The sequence below is a fragment of the Phyllostomus discolor genome, chromosome 1, assembly GCF_004126475.2.
Source record: "Phyllostomus discolor isolate MPI-MPIP mPhyDis1 chromosome 1, mPhyDis1.pri.v3, whole genome shotgun sequence".
NCBI lineage: Eukaryota > Metazoa > Chordata > Mammalia > Chiroptera > Phyllostomidae > Phyllostomus > Phyllostomus discolor.
The window spans coordinates 177396710-177422808 of NC_040903.2; the positions used below are offsets into that span (position 1 = coordinate 177396710).

Sequence of the window (26099 nt, forward strand, 5' to 3'; positions counted from 1 at the left end):
GATGAGGGAGTTTTAGCAAAAGCAAGTCTCATAGCTGTCTAGGTACAATGCACGCCTGATTCCCCACGGGAAACCCACTCCGTGGGTGTGGTCCTGTGTGCCACTCGCTCCCCACTGGTTTTCCATGTGAGGGCTGAGCTACATTTCCACGCCGTGTGAAGCCATTCTCTACACAGACCCACCGGTTAGTTGAATGGTAAAGGTTAGTTGACAGGCAGGGCTCATTTTCTCCTCCCGGCAGCCCTGTCCCAGGAGCCTTTTCCCCACTGCCCTTCGCTCTGCCTGGAGCGCAGTGTTCTGGCTTGGGTTGGTTGGGCACTGTGTCCTTGGACTGCCCGTGGACTGTGTGCAGCTTGTGATCTGGTCGTGAGCAGTGACCTGGTGGGCATAGCTCGGTTGCTGTTGTGGCCGTGAGTAATCAGCGTTGTCTCGGGAGCCTTTTCAGAGTAATATTCATGACCTTCCTCTGCCACCCCCAGCCCTGGTATACATGTACCGGGGGAGGAGGGTTCAGAACCTTGAGCAGGGTCCATGTAGCTTGATAAACTCTCTAGCTGTCCTAGTTTCTCTCCGACAAGTATCTAGCCGTATTTTTAATGTTATTTATAGATTTCAGAATTTTGCTATGAGTCCAACAGAACAGGAAGAGTTTGCTCAAGGTCACTCATGCTGCCTGGCCTGCCGACCTTGTTGCCCGGCTGCACTCCCTTAAATCAAGTGCCCACCCTGCAGCCAGGGTCAGACTGCCCGCTGGATGTCCCAGGCAGTCGTGCAAATCTTCCACGCTGCAGCTCGTGTGACTCTGACAGGCCATGTGTGCGGCTGTCTGCATGCGGACCGTGACACGCTCAGGGAGTCCCACCTTGCAGTCATCTGTAAGATCCCCATGTGCAGGGGCTGGCCTTACCCAAGGGCCCACAGTCTGCGACTTGCCTCCCAGGTGCTCCCAGTCTCGGGGGAAGATAGGCAGGCACACAGGGAGCTGAGGGTGTTTGGTTCTGGAGCCCAGCTCACACAGGCAGACTGGTTCCAACCCGACGGATCTGCTTCGGGGTAGGGTTTTGAGAGGAGGATGTGGGGCCGGCAAGTCAGAGGGGAGAGTGCTGTGTGGGTGTGTATTCGTTCCCTGCAGACTCTGTGATCCCAGGTGACAGGGGACTGTCATCTCATTGATGGACAAAAGGGCTAAAGAGATAAAGAACGAAGACCCAACCTGTGAAGGATTTTGAGTATCGGGTGGGGGTGTGTGGACTTTGTTCCCTTAGTGTGGGAACACTGAAGGTGTTAAAGCAGAAGGAGATGGCCAGAGGTGTTTTGTTTTTATTTGGAGGAAATCTCCGAGGCTGAAATAAAAGGTTTCAGGGAAGAGGCGGAAGGGAAGGAATTGACGCTTATGCACACTTACCAGGTTCTTATTTTACCTTGTCCCACTCAGTCCTCCCATGAACCGTGGACGTGGAGAGAAGTAGCCTCGGCTACCCAATGAGGGCCCAGAGCTTGGAGGGTTAGGGAAAGGATTCATGGGTGGTTGGGACTGAGTGACAGCAGTTCTGTCTGCCTGCAAGCCCATGCTTCCACATGACATGGGTTCCCTCCAGCTTTACAAAGCTGGACAGAAACCCAGAGGCAACATGGGGGTTTGTAGTTGAAACTTGGGCACCTGGAGTACACTAGTAAGCACACTATCCCGGATTGCCGGATTTTCAGTTCACTTCGATAAGTGTTTACTGAGGATCTACAATACTACATGCCAGGCTCTGCGCTAAGGACTGGGAACACAGAGGCAGCCTGGCTCGGTCCCTGCCCTCCAGGAACCTACAGCTAGTGCTGTGGCTTTCCTGGGGGGGGGGGGGTGCCCCTCTTAGAAAATGATGTTCTGCTGTGGCCGAGACCAAGAGCATGTGCACGCACGTACACACAGATGTTATATATGTAAAACCAAAAATCCTGCCATGCACTCTGATATTTTATACTCTGTGTCATCTTGTTAATGCTGACAGCAACCTGCCACTTTGGTTTCATAACCTGCTAGCAGGAGGTGACCCTCCAGTGTGAGAAACACCAGTAGAGTGTTGTACACTGTATAGCATTTATTGTATTGCACATAAATTGTGACGATCTGGGAAAAGAGAGCAAGGAGTGGGTTCTTTTGATTGGGAAAATCAGGGAAGGCGCCCAGTTCAAGTGGCACTTGAGCTGGCTCAGGATGAATGATAGGATTTCAGTCAACAGACAAGGGGGAAAGGCAGCCAGATTAAAGCAACAGCGCGATTGCAGCCAGGAGATAGGAGCGCGCACTGCGGAGGAGCCAGCACCGACGTGCCTGTCGTGTGAGCAGCACTTTTCCTGGGCTACCACATCCAGCCCTCATGATAACCCTGTGAGGCAAGAACTCTTCATGGTACGCATGAGGAAACTGAGACTTGGAGAAGTGATATTACTTGCCCAGGGTCATGTGGCTACTGAATGGCGAGCCAAGATTGGAACTCAGGCTATTCCACTGAGAACTAAATGTGAGCTTCCTAAATATGTGACCCTAAACATACTGTGTGGTGAATTCATGGGGATGCATGAAAACAGCCTGGAAATACTTAATTTCGTTCTGGAGGTAAGAGAAAAACATTATACATTTCTGAGAAAGGGAAGTGACAATATCAAAACTTTATTTGGGGAAGATCACAGTGGCATTAGCATAGGAGTCTCTGGCTCAAGGAGAGGTAGGGGCACCTGTCAGGAGCCGGCAACAGCACCTTTCTGTCCAGGTTAGCAGCCTCAGAGACCATTATGTCGTATTTATCATAGGGATGCAGTTGAGGACATTAGCACATGCTGATGAGATTGAAAGGAGAGTAACTTATGTTTCCCTTTTTGCTTTGGCTGCTAGGAAGCTCAGGACTCCAATATGTAGTACTCTTCCAGGGAGCCTTTTATGTACTCATTTTTTTTCTTGCCTTAGTTCTCCTACCTTCAATTTTCTTGAATCTGAACCCCACCACCTACTAAATTTTTCATCCCATTGAATGTATGCATTTTGGTAGAATGCCTTAGAGTATACTTTAAATAAAACATGAAGTCAAACACACTGAGCAACAGGAGAGCATTTTTTTTCTGCAGACAAGATTGGAAAGTCCCGGAGGGTGGCGGTGGCTATCTTACCATCTCCTGGAACTTCTGTCCCGGGGCTGGGTGCCAGATGATAGGTGTAAACCTTCCACTGTCAGAGCTGGAAAGGGCCCAAAGGATCCTCTCTCTCTCTGTTTCTCAGAGAACGCATGTGGACCACAGTGGTGCACAAGGCAATTTCAGTGGGGCCTGGATGCACAGAGTTCGGTGGCGTTGCCGCATATTGATTTAATGATGTACTGGAAAATTGTGCAGCTAACCAGCGATGTCATGGATAAAATTGCTTAGAATGAGGCTCAGGCAGATATTTAAATTTTAAAAAGAGTAAATTTAAACCAAATTCTAAAATAAATATAATTCAGGTAATTTGTAGAGACAACAAAGGCATTTTGGCACACAACTTATGAAGTTTGGAGGCGCTGATTCAGTTCAACCCCTCACCTGAAAAGTGATGAAACCTTTGCCCAGAAAGGCCCTTGTCTGTGGGCCTTGTAGGGTATTGTAAGCCATGGGAGCAAAGAGCACCTTTCCCTTCCAACCTCATCTGGCCCTGCATCTTGCTTTGAATCATTTTTATATCCCCCGATGCCTTCTGTCTTTTCCTACCTCATTTCCCCAGTCCTCCACGGCAGACACGGCGGGGGTTCCTGCTCCTCCTGTTTTCCTGAACAGACCTGCTGTCACCCAGCCAGCCACGTGGAGCCCGGCCTTCCCGCCACGTGTGTCAGGCAGAGTCGGGAGGGGAGCCAGTTTCTGTGACGAGATCCCCCAGCACATGCTAGGGAGTGGGCTGGAGGACAGCAGGGCAGTCTGCTGGCCGGGCTCCACTCGGGAGCATCATGGTCTGTCCACGCAGAGTCCTCGCTGCTCCCCGCTGGGAAGCGATGGTTTCTGAAGGAGCCCAGATGTTCTCCTCGCCTGCTCGTTAAAGGACTTGTTCCTTAGTTCTGTGTGGACGGATGATATCAGCGGTGAACATTCTCAGCTATGTGACCACTGCGAACCCTGCCAGCGCCCTGTGCGGACACCCTCCTGACTATCAGTAATGAAACCACAGCGTTTACTGAGCGTCTTTGCGGTGCTCACAGATGGACTCTCACCCTGAATCAGACACTGTTCTGACCCCAAGGGACCGAGTCTGGTGAGGGAGGCAGACACATAAACAACCAGCCAGAGAACAATGCAGTAAGTGCTGGGATGGAGCAATGGGCCGAGTGTTATGGAGGGAGCACAGGGGAGGGAGCGCGGCAGTTCTCCCTCGCAGGGATCACAGCGGCTTCGCAGAGCAGGCGACATCTGAGCTGTGCTTGTGACTCCGAGCGGGCTTTGCCGAGAGGAGAAGGCACTCCTGACCCGAAGGTGACCAGGAAGGGTCCAGTCTGGCTGCGATGCAGGGCTGAGGGAGGCAGTAGCGAAGACAAGCTACAAAGGTGGGTTAGAACCATTCTCGAGCAGGAGTGCACAGCTGGCCGGGTTCACACTTGCATGAACATAGCAAGACCTAACCCTACTGTGCACCTGAGGTGAGAATGTGCCTTTGACCTCACAACTTTGCCTTTCCCAATGGGCAGGCTGCCTGGCTGGTTCCACCGACCCTGAAGATCGGGACAATGGCTGGGCTAGGAGCAGCCCTGTGAGAACCAGTTGGGCTGGCTTTGGTGCAGTTGTTGGTTTGTGTTTCGGAGGAAGTGTGACTCAAGAGGAGGGGCTTTGGAGCGAAACAGGGCAGGTTCAAAGCCCGTCTCTGCTCCAGCCAGCCATGCAACCTTGGGCAAGTCGCTTTACCTTCTGACCCTTGGTTTTCCGTCTTTAAAATGAGGATTATGAGCCCTTCCCCTGAGGAGTAAGAATTCATTGAGGCCAAATGGGAGGGGGACTTAGCCCACAGCCTAGCTTGTCGTGAGAGCTCGTACATTAGCTGTTACCATTTCAATGATGACGGCGTGGCAACTGCTCGGTGAGTGTCTGTGTGTGCAAACTCGAGTGAGTGAGTGTGGACCGGAGGATGTTGTTGAGACCATCCATCTTGGTGGAGAACGGGACCACTGTATGAGGACGTGATGGTTGGTTTTATGTTCACCTGAGTGCAAGTTGACTAAACAAGGCTTGGTTGAGGGCTGTTGTGGGCTGGAAGGATTCACTTTAAGTTGGAAAACACTCTTGAGGTGACATCCAGTTCAACCCAAACCTGTTGTGTGCATCCTATCTCTGGCACCTGTGCCAAGAGACCTTCTGATTTCTTTCATTGCCTCCAGTGACGGGGAGCTCACCACTTCCAACACAATCCATTCTGTTGTCGTGCATCACTGGCTACTCATTAGAAACAAAAGCAGCTCTCCGCCATGGAGTGCCTTCAGAGTCCCAACATGTATCCCCACACTCCGGCCACCCATCCACCCACCCACCCACCCCTCCATTCATTTTGTTTGCTGAGCACCTACTATTGACAAACACCATTCTGAATCTTGGGGATGCGTCAGGGAAACAAGGCAGACACAGGCCCTGCCCTTGTGGAGTTTGCAGTTTTGTTCACCTTCTCTCACAGCACCCTTCTGAGGTAGGCAGGGCAGGGGGTAAGATTATTCCCATTTAACAGACCGGAAAACTGAGGATGGTGGTGAGAATGATGATGGCCAAAGTTTACAAAGGCCAAGAATGTGTCGGGTGCTATGTATACTTTATGGAATCTAAACTTCACATAAGCCCTATCCAGTGAGCACTATTCATATCACCCCTGTTGTGTTGTAGATGAGGAAACTGGGGCTCAGAGAGGTGATGTTACTTTCTTGGGATCACCCAGCAAGGAGATGGCCCAGCTTTTTAAGCCTCCACCCTGTGCTGCCTCTGGAACCGAGGCCCTGAGACTTGCCAGGGCAGCAGAACTGGGGCCAGAACTGAAGCAGCTGGAGTGAGACTGTGGGTCCTTGGTGCATTGTCAGGAGGTCACGTGGGAAGCTGGGAGTATCTAACGTGTACAAGTGGATGTGAGTGACCTCCAGCCCTCCCCGACCACAGCCTTCCTCCTCAGCCCCACCTTGTCCCATCCCAAAGGAACAGAAAGGGGTGAGGCCAGCCTTTCCCAGCTGCCGTGGCCTGAGGCCATCTGGGATGACGTCCAGGAGTTGTCTCCGGCAGTGGGGCAGACTCCTGGGGGAAGGGCAGCCTGCAGGTTCCTTTGCTCCAGAAATCTTGCTGGGCTTCTCCATCCGGCACCCAGGAGGTGGGGGCAGTAACCGCGTCTGGTTCATCGCTCTGGGCGACCCCAGTGGTGACACTTGCTGAGTGAGATTGGAGGCGGCGCCTTGAGCAGCCCCACCCCTCACTGCCTAGTCACAGATCTAGCAGTCATTCTGCTGTTGGACTCAGGGAGCACAAACAGGTTTCTTGGTGGCTGGATTGAGAGGAAGCCCTTTCTGATTCTCCCCACTCTGCCCTGCCCTCTTTAGTTCTGCCTCTCGTGGGAAGGAGGATTTTGAGCTCGTGGGGCAGGGTGATGGAACAGAGGAGAGGTGGACTCAAAGGACCAGGGTCGAAGGTCCTGCCCCCGCCCCATCTTGGCAGGTTACGTAACCCCGATCTGATGATGTTTGCCATTTGATAAATGGGGGTGAAAAGAGTCAGGTGCCTGACCTAGAAGACGTAATCCATGGCAGGGTGCTATGTAAGCTTGAAGGACCCTACCAAGGTAAGGCATTAGAATTGACAGCAAACACAGTTTCTAACACAAATGGTAATAATGAAGCGCAGACCCTCAGAGTCTTGGGAAGGCACCATTCAGTGTTTCACTCAGCCTGGAACTCATGAGAGGAACCGCTGTCTCTGGGGCCTGAAACCAGTGTGGGGTGTATCTCAAATACTAGTTGTGCTTTGGAATCACCTGAGGCTTTTTAAACGTCAGACGGCAGAGATTCTAACTCAAGGGATCTGGGGTGGGGCCAGGAGTCTCTCTTTTTAACTTCAGTGCTGGCGACTGAAGGTCACACTGCCCAGAGTGGGGACACTATAGGGCAAGTGGCAGCCTTCACAGGATCCCTTTCTCTGCGCCCAAGAAGGCCCCTTGTGGTGGCTTTCAGAGAGTGCCACTGGGCGGATAGGGGGACCCAGGTCTCCTCAGGCCACCGAACAAGGTTTAGGAGTCTCTAAATTGGAATCTTCCCACGGTTTCTTTTATGAGGCGTTCTTTATCAAGGTTCAGCACAAACATTTTTTTAGGGAATTTTTAAAGTTAGGTTTATTGTATAATTTACATGCAGTAAAAGCCATCCTTTTGTATGTACGATTCTGTGTGTTTCAACAACCATGATTATGTCACCACCACCCATCGTGACCTAGAACCTTTCTGAGGGGGAGTCACCGCACGCCTGGGACAGTGAGACACGTCCGCCAGCAGCTTAAGGAGGGAGTTGGGGCGGGGCAGGACGGTGGTTTGGCGGGAGGCATGGTGAGAAGCCCGGCCTTTCCCTGCTGGGCTGCAGAAGGAAGAGGGGCCTGGACAGACCTGGGTGGGGACCTTACTGCAGGGTGACGGGGTGCTGACCAAACCCAGGACCAGGGAGGGATGGGTGGGCTGGGGAGTGATGCTGCCCCCGCTGCGGAGGCAGAGCCTTGTCGCAAGTGGAAAGGAGAGGCAGCCTCTCCCACTGTCCCGTCGCTTTCAGTGGGGCCCTCACTCTGTGTACCTCCCAGGCCAGCTCTGAGGTCTCACCAACCACATGGTTGCTCTGCCGTGATGAGGCCCCAGAAAAGAGGCCCAAAGCAGGTGGGACGTGTGTCTCATTCTTTCACTAATCACTTAGCAATCATTCATTAAGCCTCTGCTGTACATACAGACATTATAGACCTGGTCCCTTCTCTCCAGAAGCCTATAGTCAAAAAGACATTCAAGCTCTTTATGCTGTGAACCTGAAACAGAGTAGATATAGTATGAACAGGGCAAGGCTGGGCTTGAAATATAAAACTTGCTGGGAGCAGAGGGGAGGAAGGAGTTGATTCTACCGGGACATCTAGAAGGGCTTCCTGAAGGAAGTGGCATTTGTACTGGGCCTCAGGAATTACACTAGGCAGTTCATTTGTCATTTGCTGAGCTGGGTCTTGAAGGGGCAGCCTGATCTTCCATCTGCTTCCCTGCCCAAGACCTCCGGGCTCATGAGGATGGCTTCCTCTCTGCCCCAGACCTCCCTGCTTACCCCATATTCCAGCCCCCTCCTCTTGTACCCAGCATGATTTGCTATGTGCTGAGGTACCACCAGTTTGATGAAGCTCTGGGCTGAGGGTGTTTATTTGCCTTCTCTGTACCCCAAATCTTCTCCCCCTGCCCCCTAACTGGAAATCCAGCAGGAAACCTATAAAGAGTGCCAAGACCCTCACCCACCACCGAAACAGCCATATCAGCGCTGGAGGGAGGGCAGAAGGGGCAGCTCAGTTTTGGTGGGCACTTTGCACAATGAGTAATAAAGTTAAACGTTTAACAATAATGACACATTAACATAAAGACCATGTGTTGAGCGCCTTCTGTGTGCCAAACATGCTTTATCTCATTTCATTCCCACAATAGCCCCATAGCTTGCTTGTTAAGCACACACTCAGTGGAGCTGGAAGCCTGGGTTCAAATCCTGCCTTTGCCTCTTCCCTAGGTGGCTTTGGGCAAGTTACTTAATCTTTGTGCCTCAGTTTCCTCCCCTATAATTAGGGGAAGATAATTACACCCACCTCATTGGGTTGCTCTGAGGACTAAGACCTCTCACCAGAGAGGAACAAGAACCTGGGAGGGGGAGACCCCGTGTCTCTGGGGACAGCTGTGCGATTCACCTCCAGCCAGGGCAGGGAGGAATGGGCTAGAATTGGGAGGCGCTGTGACTTTAGCTAGTGTTAGCAGAGGAGAGCCTAGGAGGTGAGCCCTGCACGGAGGTACCAGGTGAGCCATGGGATTGTGCTGGGGAGTACCGAGGAGGTTGTGGTGCTTTGTAAGGTCGTTGCCCCCTGAACTGGGCTGCTGATCGTTGGAAGTTCTGTAGTCAATGTCTGAGAATAGCGTTCAGGTCAGAAGCACTGGAAGGTGTAACTAGAAAGGCTCCGTGCATGGCTGCCCCGTCCAGGTGTGGAGTTGTGTCTGCATGCGGGTGCCTGGGAGAGGAGCAAGGGGAGGCTGACAACCACCCGTGTTCTACCGACTCACTGAGCTGTGGGCTCTGGCCCCACGCTGCATCTGCCAAGAGGAAGGGGTACCTTTTGCTAACTTCACCAATGTGCCCTACAGACTGGGGTGGTCCTGGCTCCAGAGGAGAGGTGAGTAGAGAGAATTCGTCTGTAGAGGTGTCTGCAGAGGCCAGATGATGCCAGTGGGTTGGCTTTGATTTTCATGGTGACCAGGAGGGCCTGAAGCAGGAACACAGTCTGGGACCAGGACAGGGAGGAAATGATGTGTATGGAAAGGCTGAGCAATGAGCAACTTCAAGGGTTTCATAATGTGCCCATGAGGTGGGCAGGAGACCAGCAGAAGGGTAGGAGCCAGGAGTGCATGTGTGTGTATGCATGTGCGTGCACGTGTGCCACGAGGGAACGGAGAAAGAGTACTTTAAAGAGCAAGGATCCCAGCAGGACGGAGACACCACCCCCTCTAGGGGCTGCCCAGAGGCCGTGTTTTGTCACCCACATGGCCACCACGTTGGAAGGGGACGGTGACAGTGCTGGTGTTTGCTCATTGCCCACCAGGCCCACATGACCTCATTTTCAGCTTCACTCCTCCTCATGGCTTCTGTCAATGACAGCCCTCTGAGAAATAAAGAAAAGAAGTTGGGGAAGATCTCCTTAGTTCTCAATTGTGTTGCTGTGCCCGGGAGGCGCTGTGTGGGTGGCTGTGCGGCAGTGGGCAGTATGAATCAGTTGAGTGCTCCGCCCCCCCCACCCCTCAGGGCCATCACCGCTACCCTGGGGCTGTGAGCTGTGCGACTCCTGCAACCCTGCAACGGTGCTCAGGAGGCAGAGGCAGCCGCATCGGCTCACCCTGAGGAGCTCTGCTGAGAGATGAGAGGAAACCCGCAAAGGGGATGGAGGGGCCTGGGTTTCCTTTGCTCTCGAGCAGGGGCAGGCCTGCTGGGCATGGGCAGGGCTGCGGGGTGTCTGAGCCTCCTGGTAACTTCTAGCTTGTTGGCTGTGGGAGCTGCCAGAGCCTCTGAGACATAGAGACCTCAAGGACATAGGTCACAGGGAGTGAGTGTCCAAGCACTCAGACATCCGCTACCTCCTGCCCTTTCTTCTCTACCCTTTATCCTTTTGGCTATAAGTAACAACAACAACAACAACAAAATCAACCAAGAATGACTCAAGCTATAGGCATATTTATGTTTTATTGAACAAGAGGCCTGGTCAGAGGTGTTCCTAGGGCTGGTTTTGTGGCTCAACAGTGTCAGCAGGACCCAGACCTTTTCTGTCCTTCTGGTCTGCCTCTTCATCATGTTGGCTTTGGATCCTGGGCTGTCACCTCATGGGCCCAAGATGGCTGCCACTGCCCTGGGCTTTACATTCTCAAATGCAAACAAAGGCAGGAAGTAGCATATCAGCCAGTACATCAAGAATGAGACTTTTTATGTGTTTTCTTTTATTAATAAGAAAAAACTTTCCCAGGAGTCCCCCAGCACAAAACTGGCCCACAGGGCCTCTCCTAAGTGTGAGGGATACTGGGACAGTGAAAAGCCCTCCTGCAGTGAATGTGGATGGAAATGGCTGCTGTGTAGCCTGTCAGCAGCATCTTCCCCTCCTCCCTTATCCAGGGATGACTTGTCCCACAGCTCCAAGGGAACACCCAGATGGCAGGGTCTGGAACAGCTCTGAAGTTAATGCGTGACTTCAAAAAAGCCAGTCAAGTCTTACCCAACAATTGGTTATTGACAGCGTGTGCAGCGCACTCCTGGGGAGACAAGGGGGTGGAAACTGCCCGAGGAGTAGGCATTGTTATTCCCCATTTTTACAGATGAGAATGCAAGTTCCAAAAAACAATGGAACTTGTCCAAGGTAGGTAGGGTACATAGCTAGTAAGTGGTGATATTAGAATGTTGACCCAGGCACATCTAATTTTAGAGTCCTGCTCTTTCCAGACTTCTAAGCTGGCATGTAGGCCTAGCATACGGACTTCTAGAGCTTTCTCTTTCATGTGCAAAGAGAACCAATCAGACCATCAAGGATATGCCAAGTGCCTGCTGGGAGCTGCAGCCAGGAAGCACTACTGCGGCTCGGGAAGGGTGAGTCTCCAGAACAGAGCGCTCAGAGATGCACCAGGGCCAATGTATCAGCCTTTTGACACCAGCAGACATGCTGGAGACAGTCCTGACACACCTGCACAAGGAGAGCTCTTCGTCTTGAGCTGTCAGGGATGAGTCACTTCCACTTGCCAGTGTGGACACTTGCTAGTGTAGACTGGATGCTGGAATGGCTCAGGGCAGCTGCCTTGGGAAGGGCACATGTCCCTCCCCATGACTCAAGTGGGTTCCCTTGGTTACTAGAAACAGACTTTTCTGTTGACCGTTAGCAAGGGAAGGCTAGAGAGTGACCAGCAGGCAGGCCTTCCAGGCCCCAGGCACAGCCATACGACCAGGCGTCAGAAGGCTGGAATGGCGTTTCAGAGCTACCAGTGTGCAGGAACCCCCTGGTTATCTTGTCTGCACCAGCCTGGCCTGTGGGATGGCGATGCAGCTTTCTGACTCTGCCTCCTGCTTCTGCAGCCACTTCATTGTGAAAGGACTTGCAGCCTCCTCCCCTTCCCAGGTTGCGTAGCTCCAGGGGCACTATTCACATGGTCGAGCCATGCAGTGCACAGCCTTCCGTGGGGTGGCCCTGACCACTCGAATGTGCCAAGGAGATACGGCTTCTTTACTTCCTCTGAAGCTAATCTGATCTCATTCAGGAGCCTTTCCTCACAGGGTCACGGTGACAAAACACATTCAGCCTCATCCAGTGGCGTCAGTCTGAGTCGGTAATTTAACTAGTCCTGTAATGTAAAGGCTCAGCCTCTGCAGTAGTTTGGCTTCTGCTTGGGTGACTCTGAAGGGCTCATCTTTCAGAGCTGCTCCTCCTCCCCTGGCTTTTTTTCAAAATGGCATCTGGGGATATAATAGATGGTGGGGCTTAAGTGACCTCGGGTGTCAGAGGCAGGGGACCTCTGGCTCTGTGCTGGTTCTTGGACTCGTCCTAGCTGACGCCCAGCTGAGCTGTGGCTGGCCCATCCCATCCCGGGGTATTCTTTGGGCATCTGCCACTGAAGTCTGCAGCTGACAAACTCCTGGTCCACATTTTCTTGGCCTAGGCGTCTCCCCCACAGCCTCTGGTGCAGTCGGCTTGCCCCTCGCCACGGCAAGCTCTTGGTGGCCTGTGCTTCTTGGATTGTCTCTGGGCTGAGCAGGGGCAGCTGGGTTCTCTCCACCAGCCAAAGTCTGGAGGAGGCTCAGAGTGCATGCCCGGCCCTCTCTGTCAGGCCAGCTCCCTTGGCCATCTTAATTCTGTGAGGCCACCTCTTACTGGCCCAGGGCCATTCTGAATACTGGCCTGTCTCCTTCTAGAATCCCAACAAAGAAGTTGGAGAGAAACTCGACTGTCGCCACCACTTACCGAGCACACGTCCGCCAAAGATTTGGGCCCAAAGTCTGGAAAATCAGGACACACATCTGAACATGCACTTCCCTTCTGCTTCCCTCTCATCCTCCATCCTTCCGCCCTCCAGGAGCGCGCTCCCCTTCCTCGGGGTCCGGCTGGGCCCTCTCTGCCAGCCAGCCAGCCAGCCAGCCAGGCCAGATGCCTCGTTTGCCGACAGAGGCAGATGGGCATCGGGAAAAGCCTCTCGAGCCTGGCTCCCGAGATGGTTGTGGAGCTGCAAAATCTTGTTTTGAATGTCAGAACCTGAGTTTTTTGGTTCCTGTTCTTATAGTCCTAAACCCTCTCTGGGTAAACGGATGCCATTTAGAGGAGGGAAGGCCACAATTAGTGAGTGCAACGATAAAGCACACAGACGTATCTAAAAAGTAAAAACGATCCTCTTCACAGCTCTGGCTCTCCTCTGGCCCGGGCCCCTCTCTCAGCCGTGGCCTCTGCTTCAGCCACGGCCAGTGCAGGTCAGAGTTAAACCCTCCGAGGGAGGGGCAGAGTGGTTGAGCTGCAGTGGCCACTGAGTGTGGGTCCCTCCTACGGGAGCCGAGCTGGAGGTCGTGTGGGACACGACACGGCCACCTAGAGAAGGCTGCGTGTGCCCTGTGTGAGTCTGGGGAACAGAAGAGGCTGTCGGAGGGAAATTGTTGGCCAAAGGTGCAGGCAGATTCCCCTTTCCTTGCTGGTCCTAAATTAACTGATAGATTCTTTTGTTTTCGTTTTCTTTTTAAAAATTACTTAATGAGTTTTAGATAGGAAGAGGGAAGGGGAGAGGGAGAGAGACATCTACTTGTTGTTCCACTTCCTGATGCACTCATTGGCTGATTCTTGTATGTGTCCTGACCAGGGATTGAACCTGCAACCTTGGCGTATCAGGAGGTTGCTCCAGCCAACTGAACTACCCAGCTGGGGCCTAAGAGATTCTGTTTGCAAGGCAGTGAGTGAAAGGTAGAGAAGAACATCATGAGACATCATCAGTCAGAGGGTTTTCCAAACAAAAGCCACTTTATTTTTTCAGTAACATGCAGTTTAATCAAAAAGTGTCTGCTGTAGTTTTAAAACACTCAGCCAATGAGACCCCTCGAATTGTCATCAAAGTCCAGGAGAAATGGTGACTCCTATACACGCACACCGTGTACACCACACAACACACACACACCACACACACACATCCTGTGGGGACAGTGCGAGGTGGGCCATGCAGCTTGTCTCCAGATAAGCCCTGTGCAGGTGGCTGGGGGCTGCTTCTCTGTGGGCAAGTTGATACACTGCCCTCTTTCCTACTCAAGATGATTAACAGTAATGTAAAGATTTTCCATTTTTTCTTTCTCATCTGGGGCACTGAAAGATGGGCCGGCTTCCTCCGAGTTCCCACAGACACACTACAACACAGCACGCAGGCCACCCTTCTCCTCTGTGCCCTCCCCTGGCTGCAGTTTAGATAAATTATCTCTTGGGAGCAGAAAGGCCCAAGCTGAGCTACCATGTTCCCCCAGGGGAAGTTTATCAACCCTTCTTTTTTCTGCATTGCCAGGTGGCAGGGAGCCAAAGTCCTGGTCCGTGAGATGGTGGTCTGAGGGGCCCCGGCTACAGGGACCGATAATTAGAAGGGCCCCTCAGCAGGACGAAGCTGCGATTGCCCCCTTCCCGGGCAGCAGGCTGGGCATGCTGTTTCAGGGGGTGTCAGGGAGCTGTATCAACCCGTGCGAGGACTGCATGGCCATAAACACAGGAACCCTGACATGTCCTGGCTCGGAGCGCCTGCGTGGTCGGACTGCCAGGAGCTGGTGGGGAGTGGGGACCCCTGCAATGAGCGCACACACCACGTGTCAGGGCTGGGCCAGGCCTGCACTCTGAACTCGGGATCCCAAATCATGCTGAGAGTTAGGCGGGGCCTTCCCCAGTGAAGAGCCTGCAGGGTGGCAGCTGTGCCTGGCATCTACTCAGCTCAGCTTTTGGACTCAACTGCCAAACAATTTTTGTTAAAAAATTTGCTCTGCCTTACCTTACTGAGAGAGACTGCAGTGGAAAGAGAATCGGGCTGAGAAGCAGAAGTCTTGGGTCGAATTCCACTAGCCCTTGTTGAGTGCTTACTGCATGCCTGGTCTTGTGCGTGGCAGCCTAGGAATGCAGAATAAAGCTCTCCCACTGACTTGCTGTAAGGCAAGGCGACTGTCAAGGTCAAATTAGATCACCTAAAGTCTTTTTAAATTAGTTAATTAGTCAAGTTGATTTATAAAATAATATTTGTATTACAGTTCACAGAGCACTTTCAAACACGTTATTATTGCACTGGAGCCTCACAACTATCCTAGGAAAGGGGTATGAATTATATATCCATTTTACAGATGCAGAAATTGAGACTCAGAGAGCTGAAGAGACTGAGGAAAAGTTGCAGAGATAGGGCTTCAGAGGGCCCCCCATGCTCCTTGCAGGTCAGAGACTGAGGTGGCTTCAGCGTCACCTGGCAGTCTATAAGACATGCACATTCTCAGGCCCCACCCCACAGCGATCTGTTTTAACAGTCTCCCCAGGTGACTGTGGTGCACGCCCAAGTTTGAGAAGCCCTGATGGATACCTGCGATCGCTGGGGATCTTGTCAAACTGTGGACTCTGCTTCCATGCCAGGTGGGCCCCAGGATTCTGCATTGCTAACCTGCACCCGAATAATGCCAGTGCTGTTGGTCTGCAGACAGTGCACTGGGGAGCTTAGGGGAAATGTGCATTCCTCAGCCCCGCCCCAGAGTGTGACCCTGCAGGTCCGAAGTGAGGCCCAGAAACCTGAATTTCCACAAATACCCGGAAGACTCTAAGCAGGATTCCTTCCCCAGAGTCCAAGCTTGCAGACATCCACCCCAGCCTCATTTTTGAAGGTTTTCCTCCTCTACTCCCTCTCTCCACTGGCCCCGAACCATCCATCTGATCTTCTGCCAAACCGTGGGTTAAGGGGTATGAGTGGGAGGCCATCCCTGAGCCAGCGGGGCCCTCAGTTCCTCAAAATAGGTCAAAAGTCTGGCAAGACCAGGCTCAGTGTCTGCAAATAGAAACCATGTGTTGGGCCTGTGCTTTGAGCCCCACCAGCCCTCCCTTGGTGGGCAGAGGAACACGGAACTCAGAACCCCGGTGGACAGTGGGTGCAGGGCGAGGGGGGCCTGCCTGACCCAGACACTCCCACTGGGTCTCTCTGCTGAGCTGTGGCAGCACCGTGCCCTATGCCTCCACCTCCTCCCCCGCCTTCCACTTCTGACAGGAGGGTTACAGTGTGTACTGGTCATTCGATGACAGCTTGCTATGTGACCTTGGACAAGTCACTTCCCCTCTGGGCCTCAGTCTGTGAAATAAGAGGCTGGATTTTAGTGGACCCAAGGATCCTTTTCTGCCCTGGCAGGCTATGCTTCCACGAAAGCCTTTCTACGCGTGTCAGGAAGGAAAAGTTGGGCCCACAGAGAGGCACACATTCCCTTCCCAGCTTTCCGCCCAGGTTGGACCTCGATAGGTGGGAACTCGTCCTGCAGACCCCATGAGGTAGTGGACAAGGTTTGTGATCTGGGAGCACCAAGGGGGCTTTTGAAGGATTTGGGGGGCAGTGACAGTCACTCTTTCTTACTCCTGTCCTTTTATTCCTTCTCTCATTCATGTATTTAATAAGTATTTATCAATAATGTATTAAACCTGCCCCGGCTGGTGTGGCTCATTGGATGGAGTGCCAGCCTGGGAACCAGAAGGTCACGGGTTCGATTCCCAGGCGGGGCACGTGCCTGGGTTGTAGGCCGGGTCCCCAGTAGGGGGCACACAAGAGGCAACCACATATTGATGTTTCTCTCCCTCTCTTTCTCCCTCCCTTCCCCTTTCTCTAAAAATTAATAAATTTTTAAAAATAATAATGTATTAAACCTAATGGGAAGCCCTGGAGAAATGAGGAAGGATGAGACGTAGTCTCTGCCCTGGAGAACATCCAGTGTGGCGGTAAGCATGCAAGGCAGACATCCTGATGTCAGACCTGAGTTTAGATCCCAGTTCCTCCACTTAAGTGGCTCTGGGCAAGCCCAGATGCATCTGAAAATGGGGATAATAGTTGTAGCTCTTCCTTGGGGTTGTTATAAGGATTACAGGATATAATGGATGTAAAATGCTTGGCTCGTAGTCAGCACTTAATAAATGTTGGCTATTGTCGTCAGTGTGATGAGCCAGGAAAAGCATCACTGAGATGAAGAGACAGGGCAGAATCTGGCAGCTTCAGGGAAGACTTCCCAGCCCAGGGACCATCTCGGGGAGGTGGGAAGCTCCCCTGAAGAGCTTGGAGCAGATGAGGCCAGCAGCCTCCCCTCACGTGTCCAGTCCTGCTCAGCAGAACAGGAAGGCTGCGGGGATTCAGAACGGAAGCCCACTCCAGGAATAGATTTCGTGTCTGGCTGGACTTGCGCTGGGTGATGGGCAGAATGTAGCATACATGGGTGCCGGATCTGCATCCTCCCACCTGCAGACTGTTGAGAAGGCACCACCCCAACATGTTAGGTTCTGCTTAACTTTGATCTGCTCCCTGATAGCATGAGGGAGGCAGGGCAGAGCCAGGCAGAGGCGGGGAATCCAGGTTTCACGGTTGAGAAGACTGAGAGGCTTGCCCACGAAGCTCTGTGTGTGATGGGAGAGCTGGCCCGGAACCCAGGCATTCGACGTGTGCTCGGGGTGGAGAGAAAGTCTTCGGGATGACTACGGACTATGGCCTTCCACAGTCCCCATGCGTTCCAGCCAGGAACTCCTAGGTATGGGGTTCAGTACGATTCCTTTCTGGTAGGGCATGACTTTTGGGACTAATTGATATTCTTCCATTGCTGCCCAGTGGAATTTTTTTGCAGCAATGGAAGTGATCTGTAATCTGTGCAGTTCACTACGGCAGCCACCAGCCGCATGTGGCTAGGGGGCACTCGAAATGTGGTTAGTCTAGTGGAGGAACTGATTTTTTTTCTAAAGGAGTATTTTATTATTAAGATATAGTTTATCTAGAGTGGAACACATAGATCTTAAATAACGAATCAACTTTGACAAATGCTTACACCTGTGTAACCTATACTTTTATCAAGACATAGAACATAAAGGACCTGAAATTTTTCATTTGATTTAATTTTAATTCACCTGAATGTAAACAGCCATTATGACTAGTAGCCATTAGATGGGATGGTGCAGCCCGGGCCTGTTCTCAGGCTCATAAGCTAGAGCGGGCATCCTCGAGCTCTGGGGTCTGCAGGCACGTGCCTGTACAACGTGCTCCTCAGACGACTCCGCTGCAGAGCCCTGCGAGGGGACCCCCAGACCAGGGGTCTGGGAGACGCTGTCCTGAAGGGAATGTGAAGACCACACGGTTAATGTAGCCTCCTGCTGTCACTCTGCCTGCCTCGGTGGCTTCTGCCTCTTCTTCGGTCATCCCATTTCCATTGCAGTTTCACTGTAACCTAACTACACACTCAGTGCTGCCATGCTGGTACCTTGAAGTCAGCCATGGTGGGAGGATTTTCACCTGGCAACTGGCAGACACTGCAAACCAGGGCTCCCTCCCCACCCTCAGAGAGCCAGTTGTTTAGCCCGTGCCAGCACACCACTTCCCTTGGCCCGCTGGCAGCTACACTCTTCAAGTGTTTGCCGTGTGCCAAGCACTGTTGTAGGCACTGCTGATGCAGCAGTGAGCGGAAGAGACAAACCCTGCCCTCCCGGCGCTGACGGTCTAGGGGAGGAGAAGGTACAAACCAGGTGAGTAAGACATGTGGCGTGGTCGATAAGTGACCTGTGCTTGGGGAAGGTCTCCTTGAGAGGTCACCTTTGAGAAAAGACCTCAAGGAGGTGAGAAGGAGGAAGAGCATCCTCACAAGGTTATGTCACAGATGAAGGGAACTGAGTCTCCATGAGGTTTGGCGACTTGTCCAGGTTGGCCTGGGTGAGGTGGAGCCAGGACTCAAATGGAGGCCACTTGGCTGCAGGGCCCTCCCTCCCAACCACTGCGGTGCTGCTGAGCTGTGAGCGCAGGCCCGGTGGGACGGGGGCAGCGAGTCAGACCTCGTCCTCCGTCCCTGCTGCAGTCGGCCTTGCCGTGGGGGCCAAAGAATTCAGAGGCAGACCCTGCAGGAATTCCTGGGTCCCTGGAGGCCCAAGCCCAGTGGGCCCAGCCATCAGAGAGCACCTAAGAGAGAAGATATGTGGTCCAGCTTCTCTGTGCTGGGAATTTCTTGAATGGCTATAACATCTCAGAAGTCCTGGAAATGAGTGAGAACTCAGTGTGGCCCTTCTGGCCCAAACACCTCCTGTGGGAGGAGCAGGAGGGTCTCCCTGAGGGTCCCCAGTGAGGCAGTGGCTGCACTGGCCAGAACACGAGTTTCCGGCATCCTCCCTCACACCAGAGGGTCTCACATTGGGTGCTGTCCCAGGACCGTGACTTGAAGACACTCCGGTTTCCTTATGACTTGAACGCAGACAGCTCTGACCTGCCCGTTTCACGTTTTGGAGTTCTGAGTAATACTCTATGGGGAGAAAGAGTTCTCCTGCCACAAGGAAACGATCCTAAGCCTTCGTTTTACGGAAGAGGAAGCTGAAAGGTGGAGTCCATCAGTAACTGCTGCCCAGCCTGGCAAGCTTCTCAGGACCCTGAGCTGGTCCACGTCTGCTCCCTCATTTGGGACTGTGCACTGTGTCCCTCCATGTGCCTGGACCTGGGCTTGGGAAGCAGAGCTGGCTCAGAGATGGAGGGGGCCAGGCGATCAGCTGTCGCTCACGGACCCAGAACGTGATGCTCGAATGCCACAGACGTACTGATGGGAGTGTCTGGCGTTCATTAGGGAGGCGCGCCGTTTGCAAAGCCCCTGTGCTCTGTGCTCTCTTGTCCTTGTCCTCATGAAGATTCTGGGACGTAAGTGCCGTTGATACCCACATTTCATGGAAAAGGACACTGAGCCTGGAAAAGGACGGTGACTTGTCCCAGGCCACACAGCTAGTGACCCAAACAAGACGGCCAGTGCCAGCCTTCCTCCGGCAGCACACGAGCAGGGGTGGCTGTGGCAGCGGTCTCCTGGGCGCCCCAGCCGACAGCTCTCCACGGATGTAGTCGTGAGCTCCCTCTCACCTGAGCGGGAGGAAAGAAAACACTGCCCTCAGACATTTCTGAGTGCCAGCTAAATGACTGGATCTTAGTCGTCATCACCTAGAAATCGCTCCTGCTGGCCACAATAAATCATTTTTGGCATCGAGGACAGGATGCCATTTGCTTCCATGTGGGGTGTACGCAGTGATTATCTCAGAGGAGAGAAAAGCCAGCCTTCGTTTCTCAAGAGGCTATAAGAGCCACTCAGCTGCGAAATGAATACTTCTTCCTTCCGGGCCCTCCCCTTCTCGGAGGGAGACTGGGATGGCCCTGGGCCCGGGAACGGGCCCAGCTGCTGTGCACATCTGGAGGCCAGAGCCTCTCCCTCCCTTCCCCTGACCCTTGGCCCAGCCCGGGCCCCTCCTCCCCCTGGCAGAGCCTGGCCTCCCCAAGTAAACACTCAGTTGAGGCCAGAGCCTCTCCCTTACAGGGGAAAGGAAGAGAGTAGAACTAGTGTAAGGCAAGCACCCAGCCTGTGCCAGACACCTTGCCAGGCACTTGCATTCTGTCACTTCAATGCATCCAGTGAGCCTGGTGACATTATTTCCACTTTCCAGTTAAAGAAACTGATGCTCAGAGAGGCTGAGTGACTAGTCTAAAGTCACAGCTAACAACTGGCAGAGGCAAGGTGGAAACCTTTAAAGTCTTTTTGACTCAAACCCCTGCCTGCTATACAGTTTTTTACCCTGTTGTGTATTGCCCTGCATTATATGGAGCAACGGGGCGGGGACGGGGGCGGGGGGGCGGAGCAGGGTATGGGTTTGGGTGGAGAGGCCAAAGGAGGAGAGCGGTAGACTAAGAGTCAGAGTTCTTGGCTGAAGTCTCGGCTCTGCAGCTTTCATAGCTTATGACTTTAGGCTACACTCTTAAACCCTCTGAGCCTCAAATTAGTAACATAAACCATATGTTTTCAGTGGGACCGCAGTGCCTGCCCAGCTCTACCCCCTGGCCAGCTAGGGGTGGTGGAGAGCGAGGTGGTGTCTAGAGAGGGTCATGGCTGGGGCTGTGGGTACCTTTGGGGCAGGTCCACAGGCACTTATCCCCTTGCTGATACTGCAGGCACTTAGCCCCAGCCTGAGAGCTGTGCTGAGTTCCTGGGCCTTGGCGTCCTGGTGACAAGTCGTTCAGAGGAGGTGGGGTTGCATGACCACAAGGACAAACACTGCAGAGAAATATCTTGGACCCAGAAGTGGTAACGGGGGGATGACAAGGACCAGACCCTTGTTCTGCGTGCAGAGGTGGAGCATCATCCTGACAATGAAAGTCAAACCCTCAGCAAGCTGAAGTCACAGCCCAGAGGGGAGGTCCTGAGGGAGACCACACCCGCAGCATCTAAGGAACGTTGCTTGTGCTTGACCTTGTCTTGCCCTCCCACCACACTGAGAGATTACTCAACCAGAGTCACTAGGAGGCTCCTGCCAGACAGCAGTCCTGGACCAGGCGTGGGGTGGGCTGGGGCTGTACAGGGGCCAGGAGGAAGCAGATGATCAGATAACTTACAATCTAGTATCAGAAGAGAGAGAACATGTACATCTACCGCTTACAAGAAGTGGCCAAGCATTAATCAGCTCTGGGGGATGCCCTAGGAGGAGATAGCAATTGCCATGACAGCCGTGTCATTCAGGGTCATAGCAACCCAGCTGGGGAGGCATCACGATCCCTGTTTTACAGCAGACGATGGTCCCTGGCCAGGGTGGCTGGACCAGGGCTCCTGCTGGGCAGTCTGACCTCTGTGCTCCTCTCTGTCTCAACACAATGTGTTTCATAAAGTAGAGGAGCGCTATTTCCCTGGGCTGGAAGGCCGTCTAGTTCCATCCATTGTTCCATGTTACCTTTAAGTAGAGGTCAGCCACCTGATTATTGGCCCCCACCAGGGACGGGAAGCTCATTAGCTACCAAGACAGCTCTAACCATTAAAAAAGTCCTTTCTTTTGGGAAGCTCAGATGTGTCTCAATTTTGCCCTGAAAGTTTCAGAGAGTGTGATCTGCCCTCACTAGAACTAGTTGGGGGAATTCACCAGGATTTGGGCTGGGTTTTGGGGGCAAGGGACAAAGGGCAAAGGGCCAGATTTTCAGATCACTTCTTGGCTATCCCCACCAGTTACCTACCCTCCAGGGTCTGGTAGCTCCTCTAGTCCCAGACTCAGCAGAGTAGGGAGGAGTCTTTTCTGTTCCCTGCCTGCACACCCATGTGTCTGACCTCAGAATGAAGTCAGTCCCTTAGTAACTGCGGGTGGAAAGGTCAGACCTCCCTGCGGATGCCCCACTCTGAGCATATTTTGCACCAGGGCCTGGTCTGGCCTCACAGGTCTTCCAGCCTTCAGCCCACCACCCTCCCAGACAATCCTGGACACCCACCGTGCAGCCGATCCCCCCTGCCGGCGGCCCTGCCACGCGCATGCTCACACGTCTGCTCTGCCCCCACCTGCCAGCTTCACCCCCAGCAAAGCCAGGTAATAACAGGAGCGTCTTCAACATGCATCAGATCAAGGCTTTGCACCCAACTCTTGAAGTTTTCTAGGGAATACAGGAATGATTTCGAAGATACCACAAAACAACATGAGATCACTGGAACAATTTATAAGATAACTGACTTAATGTCTTTAAAAAGTCTATGTCACTTAAAAACTTTTTTTTCAAAAAACATGATGGGAGTGTTCTAGATTTAAAGGAGGCGACAGAGAGATCACGACCGAGTGGATCACATGGAAGCAATGGGGCTCCCCACCCTGGCTCACGATACAGGGGAGGAACTCTGTGAAAGGCATTTTGGAGAATCTTGAATATGGGCTGGGTGTTAGATGGTATCAACGAATTGTCAGTTTTCTTAGCAGTGCTAATCATGACGTGCTCATTAGGGAATTGTCCTCTGTAGGAAATGCATGCTGTGCAACAGTGGGGCCGGGGCATGAGGTCTGCAACTTCCTCTTGAATGATTCGACAAAAGGAAAAAAAGACGTGTACACACACACACACTCACAAAAATACACAAAGAAGTATGGCAAAACAATGATTCATCCAGATGGTGGTTGATTATTGTACCATTCTCTTGACTATTTTTGTGTGCTGAAATATTTTATAATAAAAAGTTGGAGAAAACAGTATGGACTGCAGTCAGAAAGAACAGGTTTGAATCACTCCTGTGCTTGCTGTCTGAACTTTGGCTGAGTTCAGACGCTTCCTGGTGGTGGGTTATGAGACTAACCAATGTGTGCACAGTGCCTGGTGCTCTCTCAGTGCAGGCAGATGGACCCCTCCTCCACGAAGCCTGCCATGATTCCTTCTGCCTTCCCTAACTTCTCATTCCTGTAGCATTTACAGTCCCTACAGTTTGTTTGCCACCAAATGTCTGTTGAATTTGCATTGGCTTTATTTCCTTCACTGGCTTATAATATAATACATTTGAAAGCAGGGTCTGTATCGGTGTTTTCCAGGTCACCCCTCAAATAGAAAGGGCCCTCCGGAGCAGCAGTGATAGTTTATCTTGAATGGGACCTTGCACCTACATCATCTTATCTTGATTCTTCAAACAACCACATGAAGTGAGAAATTATGGATCTCATTTTAGAAATAGAGCACCTGATACTCAGAGAAACGAAGTGTCTTCCGCGTGGTTAGTGGGAGTGGAATGAGGAGTGGAGACACAGGACTGCGAAGTCCCTCAGGACTCTGCCATGCACGCCCGCTCTGGGTTCCTGTGGGGTGAAGCTGGCAGGCTCAGGGAGGAAGAACCACTGATGAGCAAAGGCCCAGCCTCCCCCATCGGCCCTTCCAAAGGCGGCCCAGCACAGAGAATCTCTATGGAGATCCAGCCCCAGTCTACCAGCCAATGGGGAGAGGCCAGCACCAGGCTTGCAGAGAACAAAGCCCTTGGAAAGACACACCCCATTTTCCCCTGATTCAGCCTGCATCATTCTAGAGCCTGCTGGGGGTGGTATGCGGGGTCGGGGAGTGTGTGGTAGGGGTGGCATGGCTACCCCAGGAGATGTACTGGCTGAAAAAACATGTCACCTGAGTACAGACCCTCAGGGCTCTGGCTCCCCAGGATGCAACATCCAGCTCAGAAATGCCAGCTGGGCTGTGAGGGACAATGTGGAATATGTTCAAGAAGAATGCAAGTGTGTCCACTAGGAGCCTTGGCCACAGTGGGACACTGTGGAAAGAACAAGGGGAAGAGGAAGGAGACTGGTGGAAGAGAGGTAGAGGAGGAAGAAATGAAGCCCCGTGGGATAACAGACCTGGAGATGCCAGTAACTGCAAGCTCCCCCAGGGAACTTTGCATGTAGTGTGGAGGGTCATCTTGTCTGGATGTTCCGGGAGCTCTGGGATGATACGTTTCCCAGGAGGCCCAAGTTGGTCCCTCAGCCTGAGTTCAGTCCCAGCCCCTCAGCCTGCAGGGCTCTGGAGTGTTTGGGTTGGACAGGGTGTGGGGAGGGCGGCACAGTGCCCAGCCTGCCCCCTCCTGCCTCATATTCTGCCCTATTAAGTGAGCGTCCAGAGGGGTGCCAGACATCACGGCAACTTGGCACTGACTCTTCCACACACTTGGAGGCCGTGGAGATCATTAGCCTCCTTTTCAGTAGCTGGAGGCGGCACAGAGCGCGTCAGTGCCTTGCCCAAGTCACACAGCTGGACAGCACAGAGCCTGCACTTGCATCCAGGTCTGTGTGGCTCTCAGTCTGGTTCTTTTTACCTTGCCTCTCACTGCCGCCCATGAGACCGTGCAAGGAAGTTAGCTCTGGGAAAGTACAGGCCTTGTTCAGCCCGTCCCAGGTGCCAACCATGGGCTGTGCTGGGGGTGGAGAAAGAACTCATGGTCCTGCTAACCAGACTTGGGTAGAGAGTGGCTCCCTGAGCCTTGTCTTCTGGTGGAGGCTGAACTGTACCTGCCTGTCTCCTCACCAGGCTGGGTTCCCTCCGTGCAGCCCGTCATGGGGCCGGGTGCCCAGCAGACTTCCCCATAGTATCCACGACCCACCTGGGCCCCCAGAAAAGCAGTCTTCAGCCCTGCTGAGAAGCTGCAGGGTCACTGCCAGCCATCTCCAAGCTGAGACCGGACCCTCAGGACAAGAGAGCCTGGGACAGGTCTAGGCTGGGAGCTGAGGGAGAGGTGCTGGTTGTCCAAGAGCTCCAGGGGGTCGCTGTGGGCTGTGGAGTCAGGGTGAGCCGGGCAGGCTAATGCTGTGCTAGGCAGAGGAGAGGGGCGAAGGCAATCCAGGCCAGAACTGCACCAGCCAGGAATGGGAGGTTGGAGTGAGCACGCTCACCACCTTCTTTCCCTCCCGCAGAAACTCTGGAATCTAGCATGTTCTACCTGGAAAAGGCAGAGCAATTTCCAACACTTTGATATCAGGTTGAATTTTTGCTAGGTCTGTGTACCACCCACACTATAATTTTCGTAAAATTTTTTCTTTGAATTGATTCATTATTTTTTAACTTAGCCTTATTAGCAATAATATCTGTGACATCATGGATTTGGCATGCCAGTTATATTTTTTAATGCAAATTAAAATAAACAGATAATGACCATAATTATAAACTTCATCTCTGCGCTGTGTGAAGGAACTGTAAGTGTCCAGCTGAGGCCCATCCTGGGAAGCGCTGATGTAATCCTGACGAGGAGTCAGATGCTGAGGGAGTGGAAGGGGCTTGCCTGAGGTCGCACTGCTGGGAGTGGGCAACCGGGCAGCTGTCCGTGGGCTTGGTCACAGCAGGACTTCCTTCTGAATGGTCTCGGGCAGAATTCTGCAGAGAGAGGAGAAGGCAGGCAGCGATGGGCTACAGTATGGGCAAAGGCTGGGGGGTTGGGAAGAGTGGAGAGTGGGGAGACTGGCCCTGTGGGGCGGAGGGGGATGGGAGGGGGGAGTGCAAAAGGGGTGGGGAGTGAAGGTGAGGAGACTTCCCTGTGATTCTCCTCAATGGCTCTGAAATTCTTCCTCCAGTAAAGACTTGTGGGTGAGCTCCTGGCTTTATTGAAATCAAATGCAAAGCTTTGTTTTCAGTCAGGTTCCCAGAGTTGGTTTCCTGATTCTATGGCTGTGTTTCCATCCATTTTCCTCCCCTTGGAAACTTCATGTGAAGAATGAGCCTGCCCTGTTCTGTCCTGAGATGGGGTGGGAGACTCAAGACACATCAGGAGATTTGATGGGAAGGGGAGGTGATGGATAATGGCAAAGTCAGGTGAGAAGCATATTCATTCTGCAAAGCGTTTATTGAG

The 26099-nt window shown here is 52.8% G+C and overlaps 1 protein-coding gene across 2 annotated transcripts in view; it reads left to right on the plus strand.

Annotated features, from left to right (window-relative positions):
* The window catches only part of CORO2B (coronin 2B), a 122367-nt gene that overhangs the window by 35391 nt on the left and 60877 nt on the right, over positions 1-26099 (plus strand). The window contains exon 1 of one of the 2 annotated variants that reach the window (XM_028507694.2): positions 3936-4553. The exons of the other annotated variant lie outside the window; for it this stretch is intronic. The gene's annotated coding sequence lies outside the window, so the exon portion shown is untranslated. Of the gene's footprint in view, positions 1-3935; positions 4554-26099 lie in introns of those variants that run through there. 2 annotated transcript variants of the gene reach the window in all.